The 13,099-nt window shown below is 38.1% G+C and overlaps 1 pseudogene; it reads left to right on the top strand.

Annotated features, from left to right (window-relative positions):
* Positions 1-13,099, top strand: part of LOC109678580 (butyrophilin-like protein 8) — a 479,331-nt pseudogene that overhangs the window by 161,467 nt on the left and 304,765 nt on the right.

Below are 13,099 nucleotides of genomic sequence, written 5' to 3'. Positions count from 1 at the left end.
TTCATTTTAATTGACTTCCAGGAACCTTTTAATTTCCTCTTTTATTGCATCGATGATCCATTGTTCATTCAGTAATGAGTTATTTAGTTTCCAGCTGTTTGCATGTTTTTTGTCTTTACTTTTGTTGTTGAGTTCTACTTTTACTGCATTGTGATCAGATAGTATGAATGGTATTATTTCTATTTTCTTCTATTTGCTGAGGCTTGCTTTGTGCCCTAGGATATGATCTATTTTGGAGAAGGTTCCATGGGCTGCTGAGAAGAATGTATATTGTGTAGAGGTTGGATGAAATGTTCTGTAGACATCAAGTAGGTCCATTTGATCTATTGCATATTTTAGATCTTGGATTTCTTTATTGATTTTTTGTTTGGATGACCTATCTATTGATGATAATGGTGTGTTAAAGTCTCCCACAACCACTGTGTTGGTGTTAATATATGCTTTTAGGTCTTTCAGGGTATGTTTGATAAAATTGGGTGCGTTGACATTGGGTGCATACAGGTTGATGATTATGATTTCCTTTTGGTCTATTTCCCCTTTTATTGGTATGGAATGTCCTTCTTTATCTCGTTTGATCAATGTAGGTTTGAAGTCTCCTTTGTCAGAGATAAGTATTGCTACTCCTGCCTGTTTTCAGGGGCCATTGGCTTGGTAAATCTTCTTCCAGCCTTTCATCCTAAGCATATGCTTATTTCTGTCAGTAAGATGAGTCTCCTGTAAGCAACAAATTGTTGGATCTTCTTTTTTAATCCATTTTGTCAAACAGTGTCTTTTGATGGGTGAATTAAGTCCATTAACATGAAGTGTTAATACTGATAGGTATGTGGTGATTCCTGCCATTTAGTTGTCTTAGTTGTTTGAAGGTTTGATTGTGTGTACCTAACTTGATGTTACTCTCTACTGTCTTGCTTTTTCTTTTCCTGTGGTTTGGTGCTGCCTGTCTTTTCATGGTTATGATGGGTTTCACTTTCTGTGTGCAGAATCCCTTGCAGAATCTTTTGTAATGGTGGCTTTGTGGTCACATATTGTTTTAGTTTCTGCTTATCATGGAAGACTTTTATTGCTTCATCTATTTTGAATGATAGCTTTGCTGGGTAGAGTATCCTGGGTTTGAAGTTATTTTCATTCAATGCCCTGAAGGTCTCACCCCATGCTCTTCTTGCTTTTAATATTTGTGTTGAGAAGTCTGCTGTGATTTTGATGGGTTTACATTTGTATGTTACTTGTTTTTTCTCTCTTACAGCCTTCAATATTCTTTCCTTATTTTCTGAACTTGTTGTTTTAATGATGATATGTCGTGGAGTAGTTCTATTTTGATCTGGTCTGTTTGGTGTCCTGGAGGCCTCTTGCATCTGTATGAGAATATCTTTCTCTAGATTTGGGAAATTTTCCATTATTATTTTGTTGAATATATTACGCATTCCCTTCGCTTGCACCTCTTCTCCTTCTTCGATTCCCATGATTCTCAAGTTTGGTCTTTTGATGGAGTCAGTGAGTTCTTGCATTTTCTTTTCACAGGTCATGAGTTGTTTAATTAATAGTGCTTCAGTTTTTCCTTTAATTACCATTTCATCTTCAAGTTCTGAGATTCTGTCTTCTGTTTGTTCTATTCTGCTGGATTGGCCTTCCGTTTTGTTTTGCAGTTCTGTTTCGTTCTTTTTTCTGAGGTTTTCCATATCCTGGCAGTTTTCCTCTTTAATGTTGTCTATTTTTGTCCTGAGTTCATTTATCCATTTATTCATTGTGTTCTCTCTTTCACTTTGGTGTTTATACAGTGCTTGTGTGGTTTCCTTTATTTCTTCTTTTGCTTTTTCAAATTCTCTATTTTTGTTGTCTTGGAATTTCTTGAGTGTCTCCTGTACATTTTGGTTGACCCTATCTAGTATCATGTCTATAAAATTCTCATTGAGTACTTGTAGTATGTCTTCTTTTAAATTATTCTTGTGGGCTTCATTGGGTCCTTTGGCATAGTTTATCTTCATTTTGTTGGAGTCTGGATCAGAGTTTCTGTTCTCTTCATTCCCCTCTGGTTCCTGTACTAATTTTTTGCTGTGGGGAAACTGTTTTCCCTGTTTTTTCTGTCTTCCCGTCATTGTCTTTGGTGTTGTTACTGTCCCTGTACTGTGTGTAATTAAGTATTTTCTAGCTTGTAATAATAACAATGGTAATATTTAGAATGGAAGAGTGAGCTGAGATGTAAAGCAAGAAGTTAAAGAAAAGGGGAAAACAAATATACATACAAGAGTGAGAAAACAGAACAAGGTTTCAGACAAGAAAGTTTCAAAGGTATAAACAGGGAGCGTTACTGTACTAATTGACAGTAAGCTGAACAGACATTAGAGAGACAGTGAGAGGATTGAAAATCAAAGATAAAAAAATAAAAAATAAGTAAATGAAAGAAATATCTATATATAAAAATGAATTAAAATAAAATGGAGAGTAGAAAATTAAAAAAAAAAACCCAAACAACTTCCAAGTTTATATGCAATGCAGTTTCAGTCTTAATAATTTGGGTGTCCGTCTCAGTCTCCAGTCCTGGAGATGGTGCCTCAGATGTTGTTCTGTAGTTGTCTCATCAAAGGGGACGCATAAAGTAGAACAAAACTGCACACACACACACACACACACACACACAAACCCCACCAAGTGTCCCAAGTTCAAATGCAATACAGTTTCAGTAAGTTTTTCAGCTTGCAGGTGTAATTCGGTTATTCTCTCATCAAAGGTAGGGAGAAAAAGAAAAAAGAGTCTGGAGACAGTTTTGAGGTATCTGCAACTGTGGCTTGCCTGCCTGCTGCTCTCAGCCTGTAGCTGGCGGCGTTATTTATGCAGATCTCTGGGGTGAGCTAGCACTCACCTGGTCCCACAGGCTTTGTTTGCTCAGAGTTCTCCTCTGCGGGGGCCTCTGCTACAGGCTTTCCCCTTTCCAAGTGCTGGGAAAAGTGACACTGCCCCCACATTGTCAGGCCTGCGTGTTTATTTACAGTTCCTGTGGGAGGTTGGTCTTCCCCCCTCTCCTGTGCAGTTTTCCTCCCACTGCCACTTTCAGAAGCTTTCCTGCTCCTGATTACTGGGCAGTGCTGCTGCTCCTGTCAGCCGCCATATTTATCTACAGTTCACGTGGGAAGTGGGTCTTCCCTCCTCTCCTGTGGAGTTTTCCTCCCTCCGCCACTCTCACAAGCTTCCCTGCTCCTGGTTGCTGGGTGTGCACCCCGCTCCCGCCAGAGCCTTTCCCGCCCGCCTGGCTTGTTTATTTACAGTCCCGGGAAGGATTCCTTTCCTCCAATCTTCAATGCTCAGGGCGCCCCACCCTCTTTCCAGCACGTCTTAATGTTCTTATTGCTTATTACTCAGTTTCTCTTTTTTTCCCCAGGTGGACGTCAGTCTGTCCAGGGGGCTATGCTGCTCTGGCCCAGGCTTGTCTGTGGGGGTACCGTGGTACCGCAAAGCTCACCTGGTCTGCATCTTCCCAAGCCATATGGGCAACGGCCACTGGCAGCCCCAGGGGCCCTCTTTGTTTCTCTGTTTAACATGAGGTGGAGATTCTCTGCACTGGCTGGAGATGTGGAGGGGTCAAAGTTATGCCTTTTTTCAGTGATTATGCCTGCAAAGTGTGTCTCCAGCGTCTCTCCAAGATTTCACTATAGGAGGCTCGCTTTCTGCTTCCTACCTCTAGCCGCCATCTTGGAAATCTCCCTAAGACAGTATTTAAAGAAATGTGAAACACACAAAACTCACAAGCTTTTATGCTCTGATGTGGCAGTTATTAAATTAATGAGGTTTATTTACATTATGCTTAATATGGGTAATTTTTCACCTTTATTAAAAAGAAATATTCATTTATTTATTAAAGGCAAGAAATGATAGGACAACAATTCTATATCAAGATCTTTGACTAGATGATGTATTGTATGCATAATGAATTTCTTTTTTCCTGAAATATTTAAATTTTCTCTCTCATAAAATAAAGGCAGCTATTTTTAAAAAAAGAAATAGGAAGAAAGGGAGAGGTTTATTTGTTAGTGTAGACTCGGCAGTTATGTAGCTGCTTTATGTATGGAGATATTTACTTTTGTTTCCCAAGGAGTCTTGAGAAGGTCATCAGTTTGGCATGAATAGCTTTTGATCACAATTTTATGTGTCAACTGGATTGTACCACAAGGTACCCAGATTACATGTTAGTTCTGTGTTTGTCTTTGAGTGAATTTCCAGATGATAGCATTTGAATGTGTGGACTCAGTAAAGATTTCTCTTTCTTGTGTGAGAAGCATTTGATCTATGAATGTTGAACATAAGAAAAACAAAGGAATAAGGATCCCCCTCTTTTACTTCCTGCCTAGCTGGAACATCAAACTTCTCCTTTCGAATGGGATTTACAATTTTGATGTCTATTCTAGTTTATATGCTTTCCAGACTCAGACTGGAATTATACCACTGGATACTCTGAGTCTTCAGTTTATAGTGGATAGATCTTGGGACATTTCAGCCTCTGTAACATCATGAACCATTTCTCATAGATATGCTGTTTATATATAGTGCTTCTCTAGAGAATGCTGACTTATACAGATTTTAGTACCAAGAGTGGTTCTAGAAGAACAGAAAATTAAGGATATTTTCTGAATTGTTTCTAGTGTTTTGGAGCTCTCTAATATAACTTGATTTTAAAATGATACCGAGTCTATTTCCAGTAGTAAAAAAAGCACTGATGTTCATGGCATGATCTATCAATAGAGATCTACAAAGTGTTTGCATTGAGTGATTCTAATCAAGTTTTGTTAAGAGAAGATCTGAATGACTTCCTGATCTTTAAAATTTTTTGAAAAAAACCAAAAAGTTAGGACTGGAGCTGTGGTTCAATTAGTAGAGTGCCTACTTTGCAAGAATGAAGCCCTGAGTTCCAACCCCAGTAGGACCACAAAAAAATTGTGAGAAATAGCAAAGAAAATGACATTGGCTGCTTGAAAAAGTAGTGCAAGAAAGACTCAGTGGTTCAAATCAATCATTATATAAATGACCTGAGAGCTTTTATATGTGCTCTGAAGAACAGAAATTCCTTCCATGATCAACTTAATTACAATGTAAGATAAACTCCCAGCCTCACATAATGTCTACTGTTAAAGTGAGGGGACACTGATTGGGAAAGAATGAGACTTTATCATTAGGGATGGGAATGTATAGGAAGACACTGATGAAGCTGGGGACATTGAGTTCCTAAACTCTGATAAATCTTTTTCTCCAGTGGAAGAAGTTTCCACATCCCCAGTGGCAGCAGCATCCCACCTTTAGTGCTGGTGTCCTCCTCATCCCTAGTGCTATCAACCTCCCAACACAGTCACACAAGTATATACTCACCTCTTTCTGCATTGCCTGAGGAAATGGTAATGACCTCCCCTCAGGCATTTTCCATGAAACACAGCACTGATTCTCCTCGGCACTACTCCTCATTCCATTACTCTTCTTTACTTTTAGACCCATAACTGTTACTGGATGGGTAGTCTCTGGAAAGCTGTAGTCAGAAGATGTCTAGCCTCTTATGTCCTGTGTGGAAAGAATCCAAGCATGACACATAAATGTAGTAAAGTTTATTAGAAGTAAGGGAAATTTATCACAGAGAAATCAGTGATGGACTCTGGCCAGGTGGGATAGAAGCTTGAGCTGTTCTTTGTCAAAAATGCCTTTTATAAATTCAAAAGACAAATGGTGGGGAAAATCTGGGTGGTCTCTGTGAGAAGTGCTATGGTGAATGACAATTTTGGTTTACTCTGTCCATGCACTCAAACTAACTCTCAAGTATTTAAATTACATGAATGAGGTGCAATCAATGTTCATGTTTCAAGCAAAATGCTTTTACCTGAGAGGTAAAGGACATTGGGGAGGAATGGCCTTAAGGTATTCTGTCTTACAATCTTTACAATTTACAACTGCAAGGGATATCGTTAGGCTGAGATGAGGGATTTAGCATGAAATGCACTGGGAAAAGCCATGCCTCATGGCACAGCAGACCAGAGTCCCAAAAAATCTCTATAGCCAACCTGCCTCAACGAGACTCAGGAGCCAGTGTTACCAGAGCCAGGTTCTTAGATCTAGAAATGGAAGAAACAAGATTATACCCAAATGTATACAGGCAAGGCTTTTCTTAGGACATCTACTGGAGCTAAGAGGAAGGTTAAGTTCTGACCAAGAGCAATTCAGGCCTGTCCCTGAATAAAGGAAAAGGGATATTCTCTATAGGAAAAATTCTGGCCAATGGTTCCCATCCAGATTATCTCATGAAAATAAACTTACAGAGAGTGTCTGGTCCTGACTAGTCAGTGCCAGGTCCTCTATGCAAAACAGAGTCTGAAACTTCCAGAGGTTGTGTGGCCTTGATTAGTCAATATCTGAGCTCAATTCTGGGCAGGTCATTGGTCAGCTTTGACTTGGAGTGTGTTATAGGCTCATGCAGTCTCTGATCAGAAGATTCCAAAAATTGTTTGTGTTTTGCATGGAAGTGTGAGGGAAAGAAATAACATAAGTGACTTTACCTTAGGTAAGGGAGACAGGAAGGCATCTTTAAAGGTACGCATCTAAGGAGACATGGGAAGGAGGCTCCTCAAAGAAGTAAAACTTCTGGCCTCTCACCCAGATAATAAAATGCAGCTGCCATTATCTTAGATAAAGGAGACAGGGAGGTATCTTTGAAAACAAACATCTAATGAGACATGAGAAGCAGGTTCACAAATAAGTAAAACAGCAAATCTCTCACCAAGATAACAAAAGGTAACTATAAAATTTAAACGGTGGCACTCAAGGCCAGGAAGAGTTGACCAGACTCTCCTGGAATTTCCAGTTAGATAAGGACGGGAATCAAATTTTTCCAATAAGCATTTTATTTTCAGACAATGTAGGTTTACAAGAAACTAAAAATATTTTTTATTTAAAAAACAATGTCACAGGGAGTTGCAAAAATACCCCCCACTGGTAATATTTTACATAATTGTAGTACATTATTCAAAGCAGGAAATTAACATTGGCACAATACTTAGACAGTATTACAGTTCTATGAAATTTTATTATTGTATAGTCCATAGCCATCATCTTAATCAAAATATGGATCCATCATCATAAAAGAACTCCTTCATGATTCCTCTTTATGTGGATACCCACCGTTTACTTTCCCAACATTTGTCTACCACTTATCTGATCTCCATTTCTATATTTTTAGAATATTTTATAAATAAGACCATGCCATGTATAATCATTTGAGATAACTATTTTTTTCACTCAATACAATAACCTTAAAAGCCATTCAAGTGTTCTTTGTATCAAGGTGCTTGTGAATGTGATGAGTTATACTGCCTGATATTATTATTGTTCCAATTCTGTATTAACAGCATAAATCACACTCAATAGTAATTCATTGTCCTTGAATAGATTGGGTTTTCCTTCCTTCCTTCCTTTCTCTCTTTCTTATTTTTTTTTAGAAAGAATCTTGCTGTAGAGTCTAGGCTGACCTCAAACTCATCATCCTCATACCTCTGTCTTCCAATTGCTGGGAATCAGGTGTGTCCCACAGTAACTGGTGAATATATCCTTAAATATGATTTACTCAAATTTCATTTAGTAATGTTCTATTCATGTTCTTTGGGGACATGAATCTGTAGTTCTGTTTTCTATTTCTATAATGTCTTTGGCTATTTTGGTATTGTTAATGTGGATCTTGTAGAATAAGTTAGGAAATGCTCACTCCTCTTGAATTCTTCTGCCTGGTACAGAAATAAATGCTTAATACTTACACCATAAGTTATTTGAAAATTATTTTAATGTGAGATAGAGGTCATTTAGGGTAAATGCACTTTATGAATACATCATTGGCAAACACAATGCCATTGAAAAAAATGCAAGCATAATTCACATTCATTTTCTCTTTATACTTCATTGTGATTCTTACTGTCTCCAACTAACAAGGAAAGAGTATAAGAAGTTGTGACTCATCCAAGATCTCTTAGGTGGATGGAGTTTTCACAAACTAAAACCAATGTCTAACATCTTCACTATACAGCTCAAGAAAGACATGATCGCTGACATGGATGGACCAGTCCTCTTTCCTGAAACCCATCTCTGTAAGCTGTGCAGGGTTCTGGGTCTGGGAAAGAAACCTTAGTACCTAAAGGAGAGTGTGAAGTGTGACTCTTTTGGGACATATTCCTGCAGATGAAAGGAATGGATGTTTTGATAGAAGGTTTAATTTTCCATGTGGGAGGGTCTGGAGACAATTTGAAAAAAAGCTTATTTCTCTGAGACACTGCACATATGACAATGGGAGCTACATTTTCCACCTCATATGCATTATGCTGGATGTAGGGCCTGAGTAACCCTTCAGACTGATGTGTCAGAGTGTAAATGACTGACTGATCATCTGTATTAAAGAGTGAGAGTGTCCCACCTCATAGTCCAGGAAGACACCTACTTGTGCGGGATTGACACTTAGGGAGAGATGGATTCTATTGGGATTGCTTACAAAATACTAATTTTCTGTTTTTTGTCCAAGGATCCAGTACCCATTGATTGGATTCAAATTCACATACTGCTTCTTCCTGTCTGTGCTTATCCTCACACACTTCCCCGCATGACATTTTACTGTGTCCAACCATCACTTAGCAGGTATGCTTCCCTACTCAGAAACCCCAAGAAGCCACCACACATTCTCAAAGTTCTCTTCTCCAAGTAGGAAACACACTGAGGAATATCCTTATAAGATACAGTTTTCACATCAGAAATGTGGAGCTGGAGTGGAGCTGTGTCTGGGGTCAGCTTCGACTTCACTAGTCACATTAGGGAAAGGAGAAAGGGAATATGTTACTGTGAGGGACAGGAACTTGAACTAGGCCCAGAGGTTACTCTGCCTTCTAGAACATACTCAGGATGGTATTAGGTGAGGTCTAGGAGATGTGTCAATTACAAACTATCTTTCCAGATCCTTTCCTCATCTGTAGTACAATCTGGAGCCTCGTTAACACTGAAAGTCTGGGAGGTCATGCTTGTGTATCACCCTAACCCCACCATGCTCCCTAAATATACATTCATTATTTGTTTCATGATACCTCAAAGGACTATTCAATTTCTTCCCATCTATCCATTCCTGTCCACTTTACTTAATTTTCCATCAGTTCAGCACCCTGTCTAGTCACTAGTGCCTTTAATTTCCTATAACTTTGTCTGTGATCTCTACCCTGACTGATTTTTCATACTAGATCTGGACTGAGAATTATGTCTGGAGGGAGGTGCACCATGGGGTGAATCACAGATTCATCATATGCAGATCATGTGGCCTTCAATATCACTCAGAAACCCCCCATCTGTCACTCATCAGCTCCCTCTCCTATGCCCATCCAAGGCTCTGTTCCACTGCCACCCTGTCATCCCTTGGTACTTACATGTTTGCAGGCTCTGTCCATTCTGAAAACAAGCAGACAGAGCAGGCATGTCATTACTTACGTGGAGAGCAGGAGACCGGGAGAGGAGAGAGACCAAGGTGACTGCAATTTTGGGGACACAGATTCACCACAAATCTGCTGAGACCAATAAGACCTCTTTTCAAAACATGTCTCACCCAGTATTTACTGAGAATTTCAGAGTCTCAACAACTTTGAAGCCCATCACAAGGTTCCCATTTTAGGGATCCATGGGCCTCAGGTGAGTTCATAAACTCAGGGATATAAAAGGAAGAGACAAATGGAGGGTGAGGAGGAATGGCTTTACTTACCCTCCTGCCTGTGATACTCTTTCCAATCTGAAACCAAAAACAGAAGAGAAGCAAATCAGAGAACAGGGCCACCAGAAGTAAGTGAGAGGAAGGTTCTGCAAGTGACAATGCTCTTACTGAGTTTTTCCTTGATTTTCTCTGAAAGAGAAAGCAGAATATTCAGTAGTGATTCAAGCCTGGATAAAGGCTCAACTAATCAAGGGAGAGGTGGGAGATACCACATAGATTCCTCAGCATTCTGGGTCCACATGCCCTCAGAGTTCTCACCAAATCTACTGTTCTACTGCATGAAATGTAAAAATAGGCAAAATTTATAGACTGCTGTAGAATGTTTCCATACCTAGATTTCCATCCTAAAGCCAAAATACTTTGGTTTCTCTTTAGATCATAGAAATTTTATCTCTTTTACAAACACTCCTAAATATCTAAGGATTGCTTTCTTATTAACAAATGGTGAAAGCAAACCAACTGCTGTCATGTCTCAACCTTTCTGCCCAGGGTTAAACACAGTTGGGAACATATGGCCAAACCACCTAGGCCTCAGGAGAACTGTGTGTGGAAGGGTCAAAACATAAGATACATTTTTTTTCCAAATATTCCCTGAAACACAAACAGAGCATTTAGGGTTCAACATAGTAATGTATAAGCTACAAAACCAAACATGCCTCACAACTAAGGTGGGACAAGCTGGGAGTCTGAATGACAGGGTTTCTCCTAGAACTCTCCTGTGCCAAATTCCCAGTCCCTGTACTGAGCAATTCTATCTGGAATCAAGCAAAATATGAGAATCATTCACACTGCAGAGATGGATGGACCTCTCGAATCTTGTGGTTGTAATAATGGATGATATCAGGGAGAAGTAGACTGAGTTGGGGAGGTGGGATTTTGGCATGCACCCTCAGAGGGGAATATAGTCTCCAAAAAGGAGAAAATTGACTCTTGGGGATGAAAACTATTCTTGAGGCTGAATATTACCTCATCTTGTCCACTTTAACTTCTACGCACCTACACATACACATTCTTTTCAAATATAGTGGACTCTTTTTTAAGAAGACTTGGTGTCATCCTCAGAAATATTTATCAGCCTTGTAGCTTCTGAAAAATCATTCTTTCCTTACATCTGGAAAACGCAGGAAAAGCCTGGTAATACACAGAGGAGGATGAGAACTAATCTCTGTGGTCAAGGTGATGCAACTCTTGATCCCAAAGCTGTCACCTTCCTTTCTTCCTCCCTCACTTACCTAAGGATTTGCAGAATGGATATAAATAACTACAGCAAAGGCAGCAATGCAGTTCTATGGTATAATAAAAGTCACTAAACTGTGTGAAGTCTGGAAAAATGCCTCTGAAAAACAGTGTGAGAACTCTTAATGTGTGTTTAACCACACAGGTCATTTGACTGACATTTAAGGAAACCTCTTGAATTCCAAAATATTTTTCTATAATTTCTTTTATATGTTAAAAGTTTGCCTTTCTGGCCACCCCTCAGCACTCAGAAAGATTGTAAGCTCAAGGCCAGCCTAAGTTAAATGGCCAGACCCTGTTGCAACAAACAAAAAGCAAAGAAATAAAAACCTTTGGATTTCTGAGTAAGTCTTGAACTACCTGGATTTTCTTTTTCTATCTAAATAAGATAGAGGATCTATTTCATTCTCTCCTAAATGAACAACTGTGCCAGCATCATTTATTAATTGACTTACACACTGTGTCAATCTGTCTACATCAAGTTTCTGTTTAGGCTCGCACATGTGTTCTGTGCCACTGGTTCACGTGTCTGTCTCTTTTTCCATAATTGTGACAGGCTCTTTCATCACAGCCATAGAGTGTGTCTTCATATATACTAAACAAAAAATCTCATTTTTTCTTATTTGGCTGAGTCTAGGAAATTCTTGAACATCTTCTATGCCACATGAATTCTTTACTTGTGGTGGGGTTGTAGGTCAGTGGTATGCACTTGCGTAACCTGACCAGTGTATTCTCTGCTGTATCTCTGCATTTAGTTTTACCTCTTCCAAGCTATTTTCTATGCTAGTTAATGAACAATACTTTGAGACATCTAACTTTAACTGTTAATCTGCACTGTCCTTTTGTTTCTCTAAATCATTCTCCTTATCACTTCCATCTTTCTGTTCTTTTACAGTTTGTTCTGGAAAAAACTTCAAAACCTAAAAGATAAAAATTCAGCCTTTTCATTTCTAATACGAACATTTAAGAATATAATTTTGACTCAGAAAACTACTTTAGCTGTACACATTATGAATGCAATTGAATTACCATTTAGTTCTTAGAGTTTTCTAATTACCTTTGTGATGTATCCAATGATCCTCTTTTATAAGTACATTTAAAATTTTACAAACACATAATAATTTTATTGCAATTTAACTTATGTTTACTAATTGTAATTAGAGAGCATCATCTCAATGTCGGTATATACTGGAAAATTGCTGAAACCCATTTTTTTGGTAGTACTAAGGTTTGAATTCTGGACCTCACACTTTCTAGGCAGGCACTCTACCACTTGAGCCACTCCACCAGCCTCTGAAAACTATTTTATGTGCCTATACCTAGTGAAATTTTGTAAATGTTCCCTCTGTGCTTCAATATTTTGGGGCCTTGGGGTATACTCCACGATACAGTGAATGCTTAGCATATACAGGGCTCAGGGTTTGATCCCCAACAGTGCAAAAAAACTTTTTTGAGGTACAGTCTTTTAATGATTATTAGTTCAGGCTGATTCATATGCAATTCAAATTGTCATTACTCTTACTAAATTTATGTTTTTCTAATCACTTTTGGAACACAAAATTTGCCAATTTTCCTTCTATTTCCATGGATGTTTGTTTTATATGTGTTAAATATCTGAGATTCACTTACATTTTAAATGTTTACATTTCCCTGGTGAATTAACTTTTTATATTTATGAAATAATTCTATTTATAGAAATTTTTCTTAAAACTTTTTGTGGCACTAACATATCTCTTATGGTTTTTCTTTGAATAATATTTGTCTCAAATATTTATTTCCATTTTATGATTCAATAAATAGTTCAAATGTTTTACCTTTTGTCTTATGAATGAAACAATTAGTAATTTTTATCCACTCTGACAACTTTGTGTTTTAACAGGCAAATTAAGCTTTTCCACATTGATTGTAATTACTGGAATAGTTCAGTTAGCGTTAATTGTTCTACTACTTTCAAAATCATTCCTCAAATTATATTTTTATTCTATTCTGTTTTATAGACTAATGAGTTTTTATAAAAATATGTAAGTAATATATTTTAAGTTAAATTTAGTTTTATTAAGTTTTATACATATTAAGTTTGGAGACATGTCCCATGGAGTGATATTTTAG

The sequence above is a fragment of the Castor canadensis genome, chromosome 16, assembly GCF_047511655.1.
Source record: "Castor canadensis chromosome 16, mCasCan1.hap1v2, whole genome shotgun sequence".
NCBI lineage: Eukaryota > Metazoa > Chordata > Mammalia > Rodentia > Castoridae > Castor > Castor canadensis.
Note: the sequence above shows the minus strand (reverse complement) of the source record. Positions and strands in the feature narration are given on the sequence as shown.